Here is a 20,886-nt window from a genome sequence, read left to right as displayed (position 1 = left end):
ACCCACACACACCCCCCTCACCCACACACACCCCCTCACCCACACACACCCCCCACCCACACACACCCCCCTCACCCCACACCCCCCCTCACCCACACAACCCCCCCTCACCCACACACCCCCCTCACCCACACACCCCTCACCCACACCCCCTCACCCACCTCACCCACACCCCCCCCTCACCCACACCCCCCCCTCACCCACACACCCCCCTTCCCCCACCTCACCCACACCCCCCTCCTCCACCTCACCCACACCCCCCCTTCCCCCACCTCACCCACACACCCCCTTCCCCCACCTCACCCACACCCCCTTCCCCCACCTCACCCACACCCCCCCTTCCCCCACCTCACCCACCACACACCCCCTCACCCACACCCCCCCCTTCCCCCACCTCACACACACCCCTCACCCACCTCACCAACACCCCCCTTCCCCACCTCACCCACACCCCCCCTTCCCCCACCTCACCCACACACACCCCCCTCACCCACACACCCCCTTCCCCACTCACACACACCCCCTCGCCCACCTCACCCCTCCCACACCCCCCTTCCCCCCTTCCCCCCCCTCACCCCCTTCCCCCCCCTCACCCACACCCCCCCTTCCCCCCCTTCCCCCCCTCACCCCCTTCCCCCACCTCACCCACACCCCCCTTCCCCCACCTCACACACACCCCCTCACCCACCTCACCCACACACCCCCTTCCCCCACCTCACCCACAGCCCCCCCCCCCTTCCCCCATACTCTCCCTCTCCCCACACACATATCCTTCCCCAGCATCTCCAGAGATTGCCTGCACAGTGGCTGGGGAGGCACAGGTTACAGCACCGAATGGTTGGAGTCGCTGATGCGCCTCATTCAGAGAGGTTGAGGAGGGCACAGAGACTGAGACACAGACACACATTTACAACCTGCCTTGCCCAATCAATAAAATCCCAATATAAACCAAAAAAAACACCCCCTTTTCCCCAAAGGGCAAAACAAGCCCCCCTCCCAATTCCCATCAAATCCACTCTCTTTTCCTTCTTAATTTACACCCTTCATTGAAAATACAGAGTTGGCAAATAATGCCTGTTTTATTTGGAGGGCGGGGGGGTGATATAATAACCTTGTTAATTCGCACTGCTGCGTTTTTTAAAGACTGCACATCTGTCTTGTTCCAACACATTTCCAGATGCGTGGATTTTTCCAATGTCCCCCTGAACTGCGAAATAAAATGGGAAGAGAAGCGAGGTTTGATCTCAGCAGAGAGGGAGGAGGAAAGGGGGAGGTTAATCCACATCAACTCGCTGTCGCCTTTTTAAAATAAAAAAAATGTTCTTTGAAAACATGTAAAGTATATTTACAGAGCCACAGCTCATAAACAATGCGAGTGAGAGGCACTTAGTGATGTAAAGGAGGGAGCTGCGTAAGCCAGAAAGCAGAGGTCTTATTTCTTTTTAAAACATACAATTCTACCGGCGTTATTATGAGTGGTTTAATTATTGAAAATTAGACTGGAACTCAATCAATGCCCCCCCCCCCTCCCCCCCACTTGCCCCCCACCCAAAAAAAAGTGCAATTAAAACAGAAAGGCATATGTTTTCTCAGAAGCAAAAGATGCATGCATTAAAGGAAAGGGATGCAAATATAGTTTTTTTTTGTTTACCTGCTTGATGTAAAAGCTGGGGGGTGATTGAAAAAATCAGATGATATGTGCTGCAGTCTTCTCCCCGAGCTCCTGAGTCTTGCACCGCAGAGCAACACCAGCAGGGGCGCTGCTGGATAGCCCTCCCCAGGTCATCTAACATGGGTGTGAGACCATACACACACACACCAGCCTATATTGTATATCACCAGAGAGAAAATAACACAGGCACGCTCAATAATATAGACAGGCTGGACACTGAGTTTTAAACTGGCACTTAATCTGCTCAGTGCTGGGAAAGTAGGGTTTTCATTTAATAGTCTCCCCCCCACACACACTTCCCTCACACACACCCCCCTCCCCCCCACACACACACCCCTCTTCCCTCACACACAACCCCTCACCCCCCCACACACACACACCCCTCTTCTCTCACACACACCCCCCTCTTCCCCTACACCCCCCCTCTTCCCCCACACACCCCCCTCTTCCATCACACACCCCCCCTCTTCCCCCACACCCCCCTCTTCCCCCACACACACCCCCCTCTTCCCCCACACACCACCCCCCTCTTCCCCCACACACCCCCCTCTTCCATCACACACCCCCCCTCTTCCCCACACCCCCCTCTTCCCCCCCACAAACCCCCTCTTCCCCCAGACACCCCCCTCTTCCCCCCACACACACCCTCTTCCCTCAGACACCCCCCTCTTCCCCCACACACACCCCCCTCTTCCCTCACACCCCCCCTCCCCCACACGCCCCCCTTCCCCCCACACACACCCCCTCTCCCCCCACACCCCCCCTCTTCCCTCACACACACCCCTCTCCCCCACACACACCCCCTCTTCCCCCACACACACCCCTCTTCCCCCACACACCCCCCACACGTCCCCTCTTCCCCCACACACCCTCCTCTTCCCCCCACACACCCCCCTCTTCCCCCCACACACCCCCCTCTTCCCTCACACACCCCCTCCCCACCCACACCCCCCTCTCCCCCACACCCCCTCTCTTCCCCGCCACAGCTCCCCTCTTCCTCCCCCACACCCCCCCTTCCCTCCACACCCCTTCTCTTCCCCCCCTCTCCCCCCACACACCCCCTCTCCCTCCACACCCCCCTCTCCCCCCACGCCCCCCTCTCCCCCACACACCCCTCTTCCCCCACACACTCCCCTCTCCCCCACACACTCCCCACTCCCCCCACACACCCCTCTCCCCCACACCCCTACGCCACACCCACCTACCCCACACACCCCCCCCTCTCCCCACACACCCCCTTCTCCCCCACATACCTGCTCCCCCATACCCCCACCCACTCACCCCCACACCCCACACTCACATAACACCCCACCCGCTGCAGTGCAGAAGGAGGTCCATCGAGCCTGCACCGACAACAATCCCACCCCCTATCCCCTTAAGCCCTGTTAATGCGTCCGACACGAAGGGGCAATTTAGGGGCAGCTCAGTGGTTAGCATTGCTGCCTCACGGTGCACATTAATCACCTGATGAAGGAGCAGCACTCTGAAAGCTCGTGATACCAAATAAACCTTTTGGACTTTACTAAAAGCAGCTTACTGCAGATACTGCTGGAATCTGAAACCAAAGGAGAAAATGCTGGAAAATCTCAGCAGGTCTGGCAGCATCTGTAAGGAGAGAAAAGAGCTGACGTTTCGAGTCCAGAGGATCCTTTGCCAAAGCTTTTGGATTTTAACCTGGTGTTGTGAGACTGTGCCCACCCCAGTCCAACGCCGGCATCTCCACATCACAGCGCCAGGGACCTGGGTTCGATTCCCAGCTTGGGTCACTGTGTGTGGAGTTTGCACATTCTCCCCATGTCTGCGTGGGTTTCCTCCGGGTGCTCCGGTTTCCTCCCACACTCTGAAAGACGTGCTGGTTAGGTGCATCGGCCATGCTAAATTCACCCTCAGTGTACCCGAACAGGAGTGTGGCGACTAGGGGATTTTCACAGTAACTTCATTGCAGTGTTAATGTAAGGCTACTTGTGACAATAATAAATAATCCTAAACTTAAAAGCAACTGTTCCCCTTGGTTGAGGGGGATCAAATCTTGAAGGGGGGGGGGGGCATAGTTTTAGGGTGAGGGGCAGGAGATTCAGAGGGGATTTGAGAAAAAAAAATTTACTCAGTGGATGGTGGGAAACTGGAATGCAACGGCCTGGGAAGGTAGCGGAGACTGGGATCATTACAACCTTTAAAAAGGATTTGGATGAGCACTTGAAATATCAAAACATTCAAGGATATGGGACAAGCGCTGGAAAATGGGATTAGCGCGCCTTTAATGGTCGTTATTGTCGGTGCAGACTCAATGGGCCGAAAGGCCTTTTCTGTGCTGTACGATTCTGTAACTCAATGGTCAGCCGCCCTTCAGCTAATTGTCCATTGCAGATGGACATTCAACCTCACTGCATTAATATAGTGCCTTTCACAACCATTGGGTGACTCAGAGCGATTCACAACCAACTTAAGTACTTTTGAGGTGTAGCCATTGTAGTTTGGCAAGAAAGCCAGTCCACTAACAAAGAAATTGTAGGCGCCAGCCAGTCCTGCAACCAGCAATGTGTTAATAACCAGATTATCTCTTTTTTTTTCCGCTAATGGAGAGCCCAAGACATCCCAGCTCTCCTTGCTCAATGTGAATAGGGCAAAACATCTCATATTCCAACTCTTCCTCTAATACCTGCCCCTCTCCCCATGAATTGCCCTGCAGTAACTGCCCTATGCTAAAAGGGTGACTGGTCACATTGGGTGAATTTATAAGAGGACTCTATAGAACCGTGCCCAGCAAGATGGGGGAAAAAAACAGAGAAAGGCTGAGGGGGCCCAGGACATGTCTCCCTTGTGAAATGAAACCTCTTTGTCTTATTCAGTTCAGCTGTGCATCATTTTACTGCAGAAATAATATCTCAGTGAGTGAGTGGGCAATCTATACACTTTGCTCCCCGGGGAGGCACTGAAAGCAGATTGTATTGATTGGTTCCAATGCAAATTAATGAAAATTCTTCAGGAAAATATTATTTTGGGAGACATCACATGGGTATTTGATTGTGCAGCAGAGTCGGGGGGGGAATGGGTGACCTTGGACCCCTGGTTGCCAAATCTCTCCAGCATAGGGAGGGGAGAGATTTCTCTCACCTCATGTCTGGATCTGTCCTAAACTCATTGACGGAGACTAATCATTGTGATCACTCAATATCTCTATTATCACTGCATCCCATGACTGTCAGGATGGTAGAAGGTGAACTTCTCATTTGTATCTATTTTAGAGGTAGGATCTTCATATTTACCAATCAGGCTCACATCATTCTGGCTGAAGCACAGAGAACAGTACAGCACAGGGACAGGCCCTTCGGCCCTCCAAGCCTGCACCGATCATGATGCCTGCCTAAACTAAAACCGTACGCACTTACAGAGTCCATATCCTTCCCTTTCCATCCTATTCATGTATTCCTCTAGTTGCCCCTTAAATGACACTATCGCATCTGCTCCAACAGCCGCCCCAGGCAGCGCGTTCCAGACATTCACCACCCTCCGAGTAAAAAATGTTAGTTAAAAATTTTACTAATTGCAAGGTATTATGTTAACTATTATTAAAACAGATGGATTGAGAGTTGTACACATTGTCTGGGGTTAACACGCTCACCTGAATCAGAAGGTAGTGGGTTCAAATTCCACTCCAAGAAAGTTGATCTTTCTCTACACCCTAGCTGCGACTGTAACACTACATTCTGCACCCTCTCCTTTCCTTCTCCCCTAAGTACTCTATGTATGGTATGCTTTGTCTATATGGCGTGCAAGAGACAATGCTTTTCACTGTACCCCAACACATGCGACAGTAATAAATCAAATCAAATTCAACTTGAGCCAGGCTGACACTCCAGTGCAGCACTGCCAGATGTGCTGACTGTTGGGTGACCAGATAGTCTGCAATATGTTGGTGTTGGTTGAGGGTTATATATTGAGCAGGGCAATGGGGAGAACATCCATGTTCTTCTACAAAAGGGTGGCCACGTGCAGCTGAGGGGACAGGGTGTCAGCCTGGGTTTTGTTCTCAAACCTCTGGATCAGGACATGAACCCCACACAACCCTCTGACTCATAGACAAGAGTGCCGCACACTGAGACACAGCAGGTGATCATTTCAGATATTGTAGCTACACGCTTTGCCAATTCTAATCTGGCCTCCTTCCACTTTAGTAGATAATTTTGTTTTATTCTCTCACAGGATGTGGGTGTCGCTGGCTGGGCCAGTATTTGTTGCCTATCCCTAATTGTCCTTCAGCTAAGTGGCTTGCTTGCTTGGCCATTTCAGAGGGCAGTTAAGAGTCAACCACATTGCTTTGGATCTGGAGTCACATTTGATTTTGATTTGATTTATTATTGTCACATGCATTAGTATACTATGAAAAGTATTGTTTCTTGCGCGCTATACAGACAAAGCATACTGTTCATAGAGAAGGAAAGGAGAGAATGCAGAATGTAGTGTTACAGTCATAGTTCAAGTGTAGAGAAAGACCAACTTAGGTAGGTCCATTCAAAAGTCTGATGGCAGCAGGGAAGGAGCTGTTCTTGAGTCGGTTGCTACGTGACCTCAGACTTTTGTATCTTTTTCCCAACAGAAGAAGGTGGAAGAAAGTATGTCCAGGGTGCATGGGGTCCTTCATTATGCTGGTTGCTTTTCCGAGGCAACGGGAAGCGTAGATAGAGTCAATGGATGGGAGGCTGGTTTGCATGATGGATTGGTCTACATTCACGACCTTTTGTAGTTTCTTGCTGTCTTGGGCAGAGCAGGAGCCATACCAAGCTGTGATACAACCAGAAAGAATGGTGCATCTGTAAAGGTTGGTGAGAATCGTAGTGGACATGCATGTAGGCCGAACCAGGTAAGGACTGCAGATTTCCTTCCCTAAGGGACATTAGTGAACGAGATGGGTTTTTACAACAATCAACAATGATTTCATGGTCATCAATAGATTCTTAACTCCACCATCTGCCGTGGTGGGGTTTGAACCCTGGTCCCCATAGAAGTCATGATGTGGAGATGCTGGCGTTGGACTGGGGTGAACACAGTAAGAAGTCTCACAACACCAGGTTAAAGTCCAACAGGTTTATTTGGTAGCAAATACCATAAGCTTTCGGAGCGCTGCTCCTTTGTCAGATGGAGTCCGTGGTAGGGAAGTTGTTGGAGAGGATTCTTAGAGACAGGATGTATGTGCATTTAGAACGAAACAATCTCACTAGTGACAGACAGCATGGTTTTGTAAGAGGGAGGTCGTGCCTTACAAATTTGGTGGAGTTTTTTGAGGAAGTGACAAAAACGGTTGATGAAGGAAGGGCCGTGGATGTCGTCTATATGGATTTCAGTAAGGCATTTGACAAAGTCCCACATGGCAGGTTGGTTAAGAAGGTTAAGGCTCATGGGATACAAGGAGAAGTGGCTAGATGGGTGGAGAACTGGCTTGGCCATAGGAGACAGAGGGTAGTGGTCGAAGGGTCTTTTTCCGGCTGGAGGTCTGTGACCAGTGGTGTTCCGCAGGGCTCTGTACTGGGACCTCTGCTATTTGTGATATATATAAATGATTTGGAAGAAGGTGTAACTGGTGTAATCAGCAAGTTTGCGGATGACACGAAGATGGCTGGAATTGCGGATAGCGAAGAGCATTGTCGGGCAATACAGCAGGATATAGATAGGCTGGAAAATTGGGCGGAGAGGTGGCAGATGGAGTTTAATCCGGATAAATGCGAAGTGATGCATTTTGGAAGAAATAATGTAGGGAGGAGTTATACAATAAATGGCAGAGTCATCAGGAGTATAGAAACACAGAGGGACCTAGGTGTGCAAGTCCACAAATCCTTGAAGGTGGAGAAAGTGGTGAAGAAGGCATATGGTATGCTTGCCTTTATAGGACGGGGTATAGAGTATAAAAGCTGGAGTCTGATGATGCAGCTGTATAGAACGCTGGTTAGGCCACATTTGGAGTACTGCGTCCAGTTCCGGTCGCCGCACTACCAGAAGGACGTTGAGACATTGGAGAGAGTACAGAGAAGGTTTACCAGGATGTTGCCTGGTATGGAGGGTCTTAGCTATGAGGAGAGATTGGGTAGACTGGGGTTGTTCTCCTTGGAAAGACGGAGAATGAGGGGAGATCTAATAGAGGTATACAAGATTATGAAGGGTATAGATAGGGTGAACAGTGGGAAGCTTTTTCCCAGGTCGGAGGTGACGATCACGAGGGGTCACGGGCTCAAGCTGAGAGGGGCGAAGTATAACTCAGACATCAGAGGGACGTTTTTTACACAGAGGGTGGTGGGGGCCTGGATTGCGCTGCCAAGTAGGGTGGTGGAGGCAGGCACACTGACATCGTTTAAGACTTGCCTGGATAGTCACATGAGCAGCCTGGGAATGGAGGGATACAAACGATTGGTCTAGTTGGACCAAGGAGCGGCACAGGCTTGGAGGGCCGAAGGGCCTGTTTCCTGTGCTGTACTGTTCTTTGTTCTTTGAGTGGAAATGTGCTCTCAAACAGTGCACAGAGACACAGAAATCAAGTTACAGAATACATAGAAGTACCATGGGTCTCTGGATTACTCATCCAGTGACAATAACACTACACCATAGCCTCCTCGTGATAAACTTGTTTTAACTTCTTACCATAAAAGCAGAATACTAAGGATGGGAATCTGAAATAAAAGCAGAAAATTCTGGATAAACTCAGCAGGTCTGGCAGCATCTATGGAGAGAGAAACAGAGTTAATGTTTCAAGTCTATATGACTCTTCTCCAACCTCTCATCTCTCACTGCAATAAGACCCTCCTTAGTGTTACATTGTATGTACAGCACAGAAACAGGCCATTCAACCCAACTGGTCAATGCTGGTATTTATATTCCACACAAGCCTCATTCCACGTCGCTACATCCCACCCTATCACCATTTCCTCCAATTCCTTTCTGCTTCTTGTGTTTATCCAGCTGTTCCTTAAATGTATGTGTCCTTTACTCATATACTCCCTGTGGTAACAGGTTCTACACACTCACCATTCCCTGGGCAAACAAGTTTATCCTGAATTGTGGTGTTTATGACCCCCAGTTCTAGTCTTTGATGCCCTCCATTCCCACCCCCTCATTCCCAACCCCAATCCCCCCCCCCCCCCCCCCCCGCCCCCGGGGAAACATTTGTTCTGTCTAACCTGCCAAACTCTTTCAGTGCATTATAACCTCAATCAAGTCATTAGAAATGGGGCAATCAATGGGTCAATCCACTTGGAGGCCATGCAGCCCTCTTCCTCTGACCTAAGTGCTGAAGGTGAGTGCCTTAACACCATGGAGAGGGGAAATGGATCAGAGTGCAGTTGTGATAACGACGCACAGATGTACAGGATATCACAAACCATATGGAGTTTCTGAATGCTGTCCTTGTACTAATGGATTGCTGAGTGAAATCTAATACTGCTATGGGCTGACCAGATGTCATTGATTCTTGGTGACTCAGTTTGATTTCAGAACAAGTGTTAGATCCATGCCAATTTGAAAGTTATATGCAAACCCCTTTGCGTTGTCTCTATCACTAAATGCATTGCTAAGTACAGACTCTATTTGGGTACTTGGTCTCTGACCACTAGCTGATTCTAGCTGGGTGAGATGAACGGGGTGCCAGAATTGGTCTCTGCACTCCTTGAGCTAGTGTAGATGGGAATGTGGAACTTGAAAGGTCAACCAGGATCATGTTGAATGACAGAGCAGGCTCAAGGGGCTGAATGGCCTACTCCTATTTTGTATGTTCATATTAGCTGAACACAGCTGGGGTGCCAGCAGGAAAGACTTGCATTTATCTAGCACCTTTCGCAACCTCCAGATGTCCCCCAAAGCCTTTCCCAGCCAAGGAAATACTTCTGAAGCATAGTCATTGTTCTAATCATTGTTGTTGTGCTTGGCTTATTCATGTAAGCGCATAGACACTTTGGACATGTCCAGTAATGTAAAGGGGAACTTGGCCTGTGCAAGGCTGCAAGGCTGCACAGCTAAGAGGGAACATTGGTAGCAGCTAATTTGCCCACAGCAAGATCCCATAAACAGCAATGAGATAAATGACCAGAGAATCTGTTTGTAATGATGTTGGTTGAGGGATAAATATTAGCCAGGACACCAGGATGAATTTCCCTTCTCTTCTTCCAGTTGACTCATCAGATCATAGGAACAGTGGAATGAGGAGCAGAAGTCGGCAAATTCAGCCCTTCGAGTCTGCTCCGTCATTCAATCAGATCATGGCTGATCTCTCCCTGGTCTCAAATCCACCTCCCCACCTGTGCACCATACCAGAATGTCAGCCAATGGTCAAGTCTTGGGACTGGTAATGTTAAAGGGGAGGAGACATTGAACCTGATGCCCTGTGAGCTTTGCACTGGTGTCTGCTGGACTACAAAGAAACAACAAAGGGTTGTGAACGTAGCCCAGTTTATCACACAAACCAGCCTCCCATCCATTGACTCCGTCCATACTTCCTGCTGCCTTGGAAAAGCAGCCAGGATAATCGAGGGCCCCATGCACCCTGAACAAAGTTGGGAAGAAGATACAAAAGTCTGAGGTCACGTACCCACCGATTCAAGAACAGTTTCTTCCCTGCTGCCGTTAGGCTTTTGAATGGACCTACCTCGGACTAAGTTGATCTTTCTCTGCACCCTAGCTATGACTGTAACACTACATTCTGCACCCTCCCCTTTCCTTCTCCCCATGTACTCTATGAACAGTATGCTTTGTCTGTATAGTGAGCAAGAAACAATACTTTTCACTGTATCCCAATACTTGTGCCAATAATAAATCAAATCAAATAACGGCGGGGGAATGGGGGCAGCCAGATTCGCAAAACCATGTGGTATAGGTCGAGACTTTCGGAAAGGGAGGAGAATTAAAAAATAAATAATTAAGTGCTTGAAAGAAACTGAATCTCCTTTAAATGATCATAGAATCCCTACAGTGCAGAAGGAGGCCATTCAGCCCATCAAGTCTGCACCGACCACAATCTCACCCAGGCCCGACTCCCATAACCCCACATATTTACCCTGCTAATCCCCTGACACTAAGGGGCAATTTAGCATGGCCAATCCACCCAACCTGCACACCTTTGGAGTGTGGGAGGAAACCGGAGCACCCGGAGGAAACCCACTCAGACATGGGGAGAATGTGCACACAGATAGTGACACGAGGCCAGAATTGAACCCAGGTCCCTGGCGCTGTGAGACAGCAGTGCTCGCCACCGTGCCACCCATTGGCTATGGGGCCTCCTGAGGATGTGAAAGGTGCTAGACAAATGCAAACATTTTTTGAAAAAGAAAGCACATTTCTGGTGTGTTACTGAGGTTATGGGCAACATTGCGAGTCTTTTGATTAACTGTGAGAGAGCGGGGGAGGGGAGTAGAGGTTTGGATTGGAGTGAGACAGCAGTGCCTACCACTGTGCCACCATGCTGCCCTATACATGAAGATGTAGATCTGAAATAAATACTTCTGCTGAATCATTGAGAATTTGCAATAAATGATCTGGAAGGATCTGTGCTCAGGCTCCTGCTACTGGTTGCTGACTAATAGAGTGCTGGATCTGACGCTGTAATCCCATCACCCCATTCCACAGCATTCAGTCATTTATCACGAATATCAAATCTCTGGGAATTTCTCAACAACCCCTTTCGAATTTATTCCAGAATGCACCCAGGGAGACATTCGACAAGAAATAAAAGGCACAAATACTATTAATCACGGGTGGTTATGAGTTCAGTCAGAGCTGCAATGCAATATTAAATGCAACAGTGATTTTTCAGAATGTTTCATTCACATCCTGTCAGCATATATTGAACAGAAAGTCTGGGAGAATGTGATCTGATTGATGACCCTGTGATTAGTGAACAGTAGCCGTCGCCTTTCACTGCTGCCTTAAACTGGAGCCAAACTTCAAACTAAAAGGGAACATAATGTCCTGGCTTTAAGCACTTATTGAAAGGCCTCCACAGCCCTCTGCGGTAAAGAACTCCACAGATACACTCCCCTCTGAGAGATAAAATACCTCCTCATCTCTGCCTTAAATGCATGACCCTTTAGACTGTCTTTCCCAACTCCAGAGGTTGAGACCCTCCTATTAACCATTAACACGCCGCACAGATGGTCACCCAAGCTGGGAATTGAACCTGGATCCCTGGCGCTGTGAGGCAGCAGTGCTAACCAATAACCAATTTATTCAATAACACAATGGAAGATATCCTGTGCTATAAAACTCACAGTTGCTTCTGTGTATGAGGGACAAATACAGAGGCAAAGAGGTTCACACATATCAAACCTGCAATCAAACCAACTGTGGGGACTCACAGAATTGGTATGGCCATTCGGGCCATCATTTTGCTGCTTTTAAATCATTGATCTCTAATCATTTAATACCCAAGGATGAAAACCCAGCAGATGAGGGACATGGCACAGTGGCACAGTGGTTAGCACTGCTGCCTCACAGCGCCAGGGACCTGGGTTCAATTCCTGGCTTGGACACTGTCCACTGTGTGGAGTTTGCACATTCTCCCCATGTCTGCGTGGGTTTCCTCCAGGTGCTCCGGTTTCCTCCCACAGTCCAAAGATGTGTGGGTTAGGTGGATTTTCCGTGCTAAATTGCTCCTCGTGTCAAGTAAATGCTTGGGGTTCTGGGGATAGGGCCTGGGTGGGATTATGGTTGGTGCAGACTCGATGGACCGAAAGGCCTCCTTCTGCACTGTAGGATTCTATGGTTCTATCCAACATTATCAGAAACTGTGCAATGCACAGCAGAAAAGCTAGCATCCAAAGGGGCCACAGGTTAACATCCTCAATGTAGTGTGCTGCTTTGAATACTGATGAATCTGTCTAGTTCTCTCTTTGCCAATGCAATACCCGCCTCCTACAGACTCTATTGTGAGAGAGTGTGTGTAACAAGCCACAAGTTTAAAGTTTGTTTATTTATTAGTACCACAAGTAGGCTGACCTTAACATGAAGTCACTGTGAAAATCCCCTAGTCACCACAATCCGGCGCCTGTTCGGGTACACTGAGGGAGAATTTAACACGGCCAATGCGCCCTAACCAGCACGTCTTTTGGACTGTGGGAGGAAACCGGAGCACCCGGAGGAAACCCACGTTGGGGGGAGGGGGGGAGCGCAGATTCCGCACAGTCATCCAAGCCAGGAATCGAACCCAGATCCCTGGCACTGTGAGGCAGCAGCGCTAAGCAATAACAATCTACTCAGTGACAGAATGGAAAGTTTCCTGAAACGCACAATGCAGGGTGTACGAGAGACAAATACAGAAGCAAAGAGGTTCACACATGTCAAACCTGCAATCAAACCAACTGCGGGGACACACAGAATTGGTATGACCCTTCGGGCCATCGTGGCTGGACTGGCCCTCTAGCTGAGCATAGTGACTTGTTGCCTTTTCCCCATACATTGTTTCTATTCAAGCAATTATCTAGTGCCCTCTCGTTTGAAGGAGTTTTTATTTGATTTGCAATGGTGCTAGATTTCAGTTATTCAGATACAGGATTGTTGCAAAGCGCATTGCACACACACACACACACACTGAGCCACCCTCACACTGCACCACATCCACTCTCACGCTGCACTGCCGCAGGATTTCAAAGCTTTTTGCTCTTTTTCTCCCCCCTCTCCCTCTTCCCTCTTCCAAACCCCGCCCATCGCCAGATCCCAACTCTCTGCATTGGCTGCAGTTGACATCATCCCAATGTCAGTCAGTCAGCCCTGGCCAATGGGCCTGGGGCTCTGCTGGTTTAAGAAGGTGGAGGTGGGGGGGAAATGGGCGCATAGGCGATTGATTGGCGTGGTTGCGATGGCGACAGCGGCTGGGGCAGCGCTGCTCCCCGATGCCCGGGATCCGCCGACAGCAGCGGCAGCGGCGGCAGGCGCGGATCAGCACCCTGGACAGCAGCACCCTGGACAGCAGCACCATGGACATCAGCACCCTGGACAGCAGCAGCAACCTGCAGCCTCCAGTCAACACAGATACTCCATCCTAATAGTAATCGGCGAAATCGCCACTGACAACCAACTGCGAGCAGCAATTCTCCACGTCCAACAAGGTGAGGATAACGTGGAAATCTCCACAATGAAATAATACTCTGTGAACTTGGAGTGTAGCTACAACTATGCAGTCTAAATATGACTTATGTTCAGAACAAAATTAGTTTCGCTCATGCCAACTATTTAAATATATTCTTTTAAATATCTTATTGGAATAATTGCTTTTAAAATATCCGATTTAAATATATCCTTTTAAATATACTATTTAAATATATCCTTTTAAATATACTATTTAAACATATACTTTAAATATCCTATTGGAATAATTGCTTTTAAAATATCCAATTTAAATATATACTTTTAAATATACTATTTAAACATATACTTTAAATATACTATTGGAATATATCATTTTAAATATACTATTCAAATATATACTTTCAAATATACTATCTAAATATATTCAGATATATACTTTTAAATATCCTATTGGAATATCTGCTTTTAAAATATACTATTGGAATATGTATTCTTTTAAGTATACAAATTAAATATATACTTTTAAAGATCCTTTTGGAATATATCGTTTTAAATATACTATTCAAATATATACTTTTAAATATGCTATTTAAATATATCCTTTTAAATATCCCATTGGAATATATACTTTTAAAGATGCTATTTAAATATATCCTTTTTAAATAATTTAAATGAATATATTTAGACGGCAGCCGCTTTTTGAACAGATGTAATCGCGGCGTCAGGTTGCATTGTAAAGTTCTTGCTGAAACGGATTCATTGAGCACAGTGTGTGAAAGTTAAACTCTTTGACCCAAGAATGGGTGTGCGCACGCTGAATGGCTATAGGAAGGACTGCAGGCGAAGAAACGCTCCGATTTTCTTTATTTTATGCTTGCTGCTTGTTTCTCCACCCCCCCCCCCTTCCCCCCCCCTCGCCCCCCGGCCGCCCCGCGCCCACCCGCCCACCCCAACACCAGATCCTAGTCTAGTTCTACAGAAGCTACATTTTCTGGGGGAACATTGCAGAGGTTTAAAAAGACGTTCGCCCCCTCCCTCTCCTTCTCTCTCTCCACAATGGCCTTTAAGATCTGACCATTAGGGTGCAAAATTCCCTGCTCCGGTTCCCGGATTTCTGGTGACTCACCAGCATTCCTCGCCGTTTACCGTAAGATTTCTCCATGTGTCCACTCTCCGGCATTTTATTACAGCTGTTTCATAACCGAAAACAATATATATATTTATATTTCCGGCCTTTGGGCCGGAGAAACTGGTTTGCAAGTTGGGTACTGATTCAGAAGATGTTTCAGTATTTGTAAGGGTCCCAGGGAATTTTTGCAGGGGTCTCCCAGGGAGTGTGTCAGTATATGCAAGGGGACAGGGGGAGGGGGAGGGTATCTGGAATTGTGTCGGTATCTGCAGGGGGTATCTGGAATTGTGTCCGTATTTGCAGGGGGTATCTGGGATTGTGTCGGTATATGTAAGGGGTATCTGGGAATGTGACAGTATTTGCAGGGTTCTCGCAGGTCCTGGAGAGTGTGTTAATGTTTACAGTGGGTCGCCGGAGAATGTTTTATAGGGTTCCCCTGGGAAAGTGTCGGTATTTTCAGGGGTCCCTGGGTAATGTATAGCTATTTGTAGGGGTCCTCGGGGAAGGTATTGGTATTTACAGGATACTCATGGCTGTCTGTCATTCTTGCTGATCGGAAATAAACACAATGATTTCACAATGCAGGTTTGTGGATTATTAGCAGGACTGATATCATAGAATCCCTACAGTGCAGAAGGAGGCCATTCGGCCCATCGAGTCTGCACCAACCACAATCCCACCCAAGCCCTATTCCCACAACCCCATGCATTTACCCTAGCTAGTCCCCCCTGACACTAAGAAGCAACTTATCATGGCTAATCCACCTAACTCGCACATCTTTGGAGTGTGGGGGGAAACCAGAGCACCCGGAGGAAATCCACACAGACACGGAAAGAATGTACAAACTCCACACAGACAGTGACCTGAGTTCGGAATCGAACCCGGGTCCCTGGTGCTTTGAGGCAGCAGTGCTAACCACCGTGCTGCCGATATATTGACTGCAGCAAAGTAGCCCAGACAGCAAATTGGCTAATGTTGGATTAGATTGTGGTAAATGGTCAGAGCAGATTGTCCTGTGTCAATGCGTGACAAAACTAACAGAAGCACTGCAGTGGTGAAACAATATCAAATAAAGGATTGAGGGAGGGGATATTAGGAGAAAGTCCAGGATTTGAAGACATAACCTGTCTTCAAAGATTGAAGGGGAAGAAATTGTGCCCACACCGTCCTGTCCTTCTTCACCACTCTGGTGTATTGTGAGTACAATTAAACCCACTATTAATTCTAGGGGCGATGGATACCCTTAATCTTTCATCACTCAAGAAGGTTCCATGAATTTTTTAAAGTTAATTCGTGGGACATGGGCGTCGCTGGCTGGCCAGCATTTATTGCCCATCCCTAGTTGCCCTTGGAGGGCAATTGAGAGTCAACCACAATGCCGTGGCTCTGGAGTCACATGTAGGCCAGACCAGGTAAGGACAGCAGATTTCCTTCCCTAAAGGACATTAGTGAACCAGATGGGTTTTTCCAACAATCGACAATGGTTTCATGGTCATCAGTGGATACTTAATTCTAGATATTTTTTATTGAATTCAAATTCCACCATCTGCCGTGGCGGGATTCGAACCCGGGTCCCCCAGAACATTAGCAGAGTTTCTGGATTAATAGTCTAGCGATAATACCACCAGGCCATCACCTCCCCAAATACACCAGTAAGTGAACAGACACAGTTACCAGCACAGTAATCAACATCTTGGGAAATAGTATAGATTTGGTAATGCTCTGAGCCAATTGTATTGTGTATTGCAATAACTTGTATTGATATCACACCTATAACATAGTCAAACTTCCCCAAACCCTTCACAGGAGTGCATCAGACAGAACCTGACACAGCACCATGTAAGTTTATTAGTGTCACAAGTAGGCTTAAATTAACACTGCAATGAAGTTACTGTGAAAATCCCCTAGTCGTCACACTCCGGCGCCTGTTCGGGTACACTGAGGGAGAATTTAGCATGGCCAATGCACCTAATCCGTGGCCTAAGGAGCATCTTAAATGTGGAGAGTGATAGAAGGCCGGAGAGGTTTGGGAAGAAATTTCTGATCTTAGGGTCTTGGCAATTTAAGACAGAGGCACCAATGGTGGAGCGATTAAAATGAGAGGTGTGCAAGAGGCCAGAACTAAAGGAGCGCAGAATGTTAAAGTTAAAGTTTAAAGTTTAAAGGTTTGGACCAGGGAGCGGCGCGGGCTTGGAGGGCCGAAGGGCCTGTTCCTGTGCTGTATTGTTCTTTGTTCTTTGTTTATTTATTAGTCACAAGTAAGGCTTACATTAACACAGCAATGAAATTACTGTGAAATTCCCCTAGTCGCCACAGTCCAGCGCCTGTTTGGGTCAATGCACCCTAACCAGCACGTCTTTCAGACTGTGGGAGGAAACCGGAGGAAACCCACACAGACACGGGTCAAACATACAAACTTCACACAGACAGTGACCCAAGCTGGGAATCAAACCCAGGTCCCCGGCGTTGTGAAGCAGCAGTGCTAACCACTGTACTACCATGCCCCCGGGTTGTGGGGCTGGAGGAGATTAAATAGATAGGGAGGAGCGGGGCTATGGAGGGATTTGAAAATAAGCTTAAGGATGCCAAAATTGAGGTATTGCTGGAACAGGGACCAGTGCAGGTCAGGATGGGGGAACAAGAATTGTTGCGAGAAATATGGGCAATGTTACCAAGATGGTGATGGGAGGATAGGAAGCCAGAAGTTCAGCTCAGAGTCATGTCAGACACCAATCTTTCTCTGAGCTGTATGAGTACACAGATTCAAAATGATAGCCAAGTTCCGCACACATGACGACGGCCTCAACGAGGATCTTAGCTTCATGTCACACTACTTGTAACCTCCACCATTTGAACTGGGCTTGCAAAACCCTACTAACTGTCCTGGCTTGAGACAATTCACACCTCTTTAACCTGTCATTGTCCCTCTCTCCACTCGCATTGTCTGTACCTGTAAAGACTTGATTACCTGTAAAGATTCGCATTCCAATCATTATCTTGCAATTGTGCCTTTGTCTATATATGCCATGTTTCTGAACCCAACTCTCCACTCACCTGATGAAGGAGCAGCGCTCCGAAAGCTCGTGATTCCAAATAAACCTGCTGGACTTTAACCTGGTGTTGTGAGACTTCTTACTGTGCCCACCCCAGTCCAACACCAGCATCTCCACATTATGCAGTGTACAAATGGACGGCACACAAGCCACATACCCTTTATGGAATATACCATGCAATGCACCAAGCCAGTCACACACAACAACGGAGGTTAGAGGGAGTGTTGCTGTCAAGTTGGTGAACAGTTTGATTCACCTGCAAAAGGAGGGAATGGGCCGGTGATGAGGGAAACTGTTTATTAGCCATTAGGAGCTGTGAATTTTATATGGTGTTATCAGCACAACATCTGGGGAGCTGGGAAGTCTCCTTCAGCCCTGTCCTGCCAGTTCCAGGTCTTCAGCCACGGTGATGCTTGCTGGCCGCAGTAAGGCCAGAAACCGGGACAATGTCTATGTGAGTTGATAGTTAGGATCTGGTGGCACATGCTCAATTGGAAATCTTTGAGTTATCCCATTCCCTGATATGAGGCAGGAGGGACTGAGGTCTCTATTGCTTCATGGGGTAAGGCACAGTTACTGGAGCACATTAAAATAAAGTTTATTTATTCGTCACAAGTAGGCTTACATTCCCACTGCAATGAGGTTACTGTGAAAATCACCTAGTCGCCACACTCCGGCCCCTGTTCGGGTACACTGAGGGAGAATTTAGCACGGCCAATGCACATAACCAGCACGTCTTTCGGACTGTGGGAGGAAACCGGAGCACCCAGAGGAAACCCACGCAGACACGGGGAGAACGTGCAAACTCCACACAGACGGTGACCCAAGCTGGGAATCGAACCCAGGTCCCTGGCGCTGTGAGGCAGCAGTGCCAACCACTGTGCCACCGTTCCGCCCTGCACATCTGCTAGTCCATCTGTTCATCGGTAACTGCACTGTGGGAAAGGCTGCACCAACATCTTGAACAACTCGTTTCCTGGCTTATGATGAAAGTGAGGAGGTGTGGGATAGAGGGAAAGTTGGCCGATTGGATAGGTAACTGGCTGTCTGATCGAAGACAGAGGGTGGTGGTCGATGGAAAATTTTCGGATTGGAGGCAGGTTGCTAGTGGAGTGCCGCAGGGATCAGTGCTTGGTCCTCTGCTCTTTGTGATTTTTATTAATGACTTAGAGGAGGGGGCTGAAGGGTGGATCAGTAAATTTGCTGATGACACCAAGATTGGTGGAGTAGTGGATGAGGTGGAGGGCTGTTGTAGGCTGCAAAGAGACATAGATAGGATGCAAAGCTGGGCTGAAAAATGGCAAATGGAGTTTAACCCTGATAAATGTGAGGTGATTCATTTTGGTAGGACTAATTTAAATGTGGATTACAGGGTCAAAGGTAGGGTTCTGAAGACTGTGGAGGAACAGAGAGATCTTGGGGTTCATATCCACAGATCTCTAAAGGTTGCCAGTCAAGTGGATAGAGCTGTGAAGAAGGCCTGTAGTGTGTTAGCTTTTATTAACAGGGGTTTGGCGTTTAAGAGCCGTGGGGTTATGCTGCAACTGTACAGGACCTTGGTGAGACCACATTTGGAATATTGTGTGCAGTTCTGGTCACCTCACTATAAGAAGGATGTGGAAGCGCTGGAAAGAGTGCAGAGGAGATTTACCAGGATGCTGCCTGGTTTGGAGGGTAGGTCTTATGAGGAAAGGTTGAGGGAGCTAGGGCTGTTCTCTCTGGAGCGGAGGAGGCTGAGGGGAGACTTAATAGAGGTTTATAAAATGATGAAGGGGATAGATAGAGTGAACGTTCAAAGGCTATTTCCTCGGGTGGATGGAGCTATTACAAGGGGGCATAACTATAGGGTTCGTGGTGGGAGATACAGGAAGGATATCAGAGGTAGGTTCTTTACGCAGAGAGTGGTTGGGGTGTGGAATGGACTGCCTGCAGTGATAGTGGAGTCAGACACTTTAGGAACATTTAAGCGGTTATTGGATAGGCACATGGAGCACACCAGGATGATAGGGAGTGGGATAGGTTGATCTTGGTTTCAGATAAAGCTCGGCACAACATCGTGGGCCAAAGGGCCTGTTCTGTGCTGTACTGTTCTGTGTTCTATACGCTCTATGTTCAACAGTATTTCCAAAAGGCAAGGTTATCTGCAGTGCGTTTATCAAAGGCTAATCAGCTAGAGTATGGCCATTTTTTTATTCATTCGTGGGACATGGGCGTCGCTGGCTGGGCCAGCATTTATTGCCCATCCCAACTTGCCCTAGGGCAGTTGAGAGTCAACCACATTGCTGTGGCTCTGGAGTCACATGTAGGCCAGACCGGGTAAGGATGGGAGATTTCCTTCCCTAAAGGGACATTAGTGAACCAGATGGGTTTTTCCGACAATCGGCAATGGTTTCATGGTCATCAGTAGATTCTTAATTCCAGATATTTTTTATTGAATTCAAATTCCACCAGCTGCCGTGGCAGGATTCAAATCCCGGTCCCCAGAACATTTTTTCTGGATTGATAATCTAGTGATAATATCACTAGGCCATCGCCTCCGTAAATATGACATATGAAGAGAGACTGGATCGATTGGGCTTGTAGTCACTGGAATTTAGAAGAATGAGAAGGGATCTCGTAGGAACATATAAAATTCTGTTGGGACTGGACAGGCTTGATGCAGGAAGCATGTTCCTGATGTTGGGAAAATCCAGAACTAGGGGCTCACAGTCTAAGAATGATGGGACTGGACAGGCTTGATGCAGGAAGAATGTTCCTGATGTTGGGAAAATCCAACATCAGGAATGTTCCTGATGTTGGGAAAATCCAGAACTAGGGGCTCACAGTCTAAGAATGATGATACAAAGATTGGAGGTGTAGTGGACAGTGAGGAAGGTTTTCAAAGCTTGCAGAGGGATTTGGACCAACTAGAAAAATGGGCTGAAAAATGGCAAATGGAATTTAACGCAGACAAGTGTGAGATATTGCACTTT

This window comes from Mustelus asterias, chromosome 29 (genome assembly GCF_964213995.1).
Source record: "Mustelus asterias chromosome 29, sMusAst1.hap1.1, whole genome shotgun sequence".
Taxonomy (NCBI): Eukaryota; Metazoa; Chordata; class Chondrichthyes; order Carcharhiniformes; family Triakidae; genus Mustelus; species Mustelus asterias.
The sequence above is the reverse complement of the archived record's forward strand: the minus strand, read 5'-3'. Positions refer to the sequence as shown.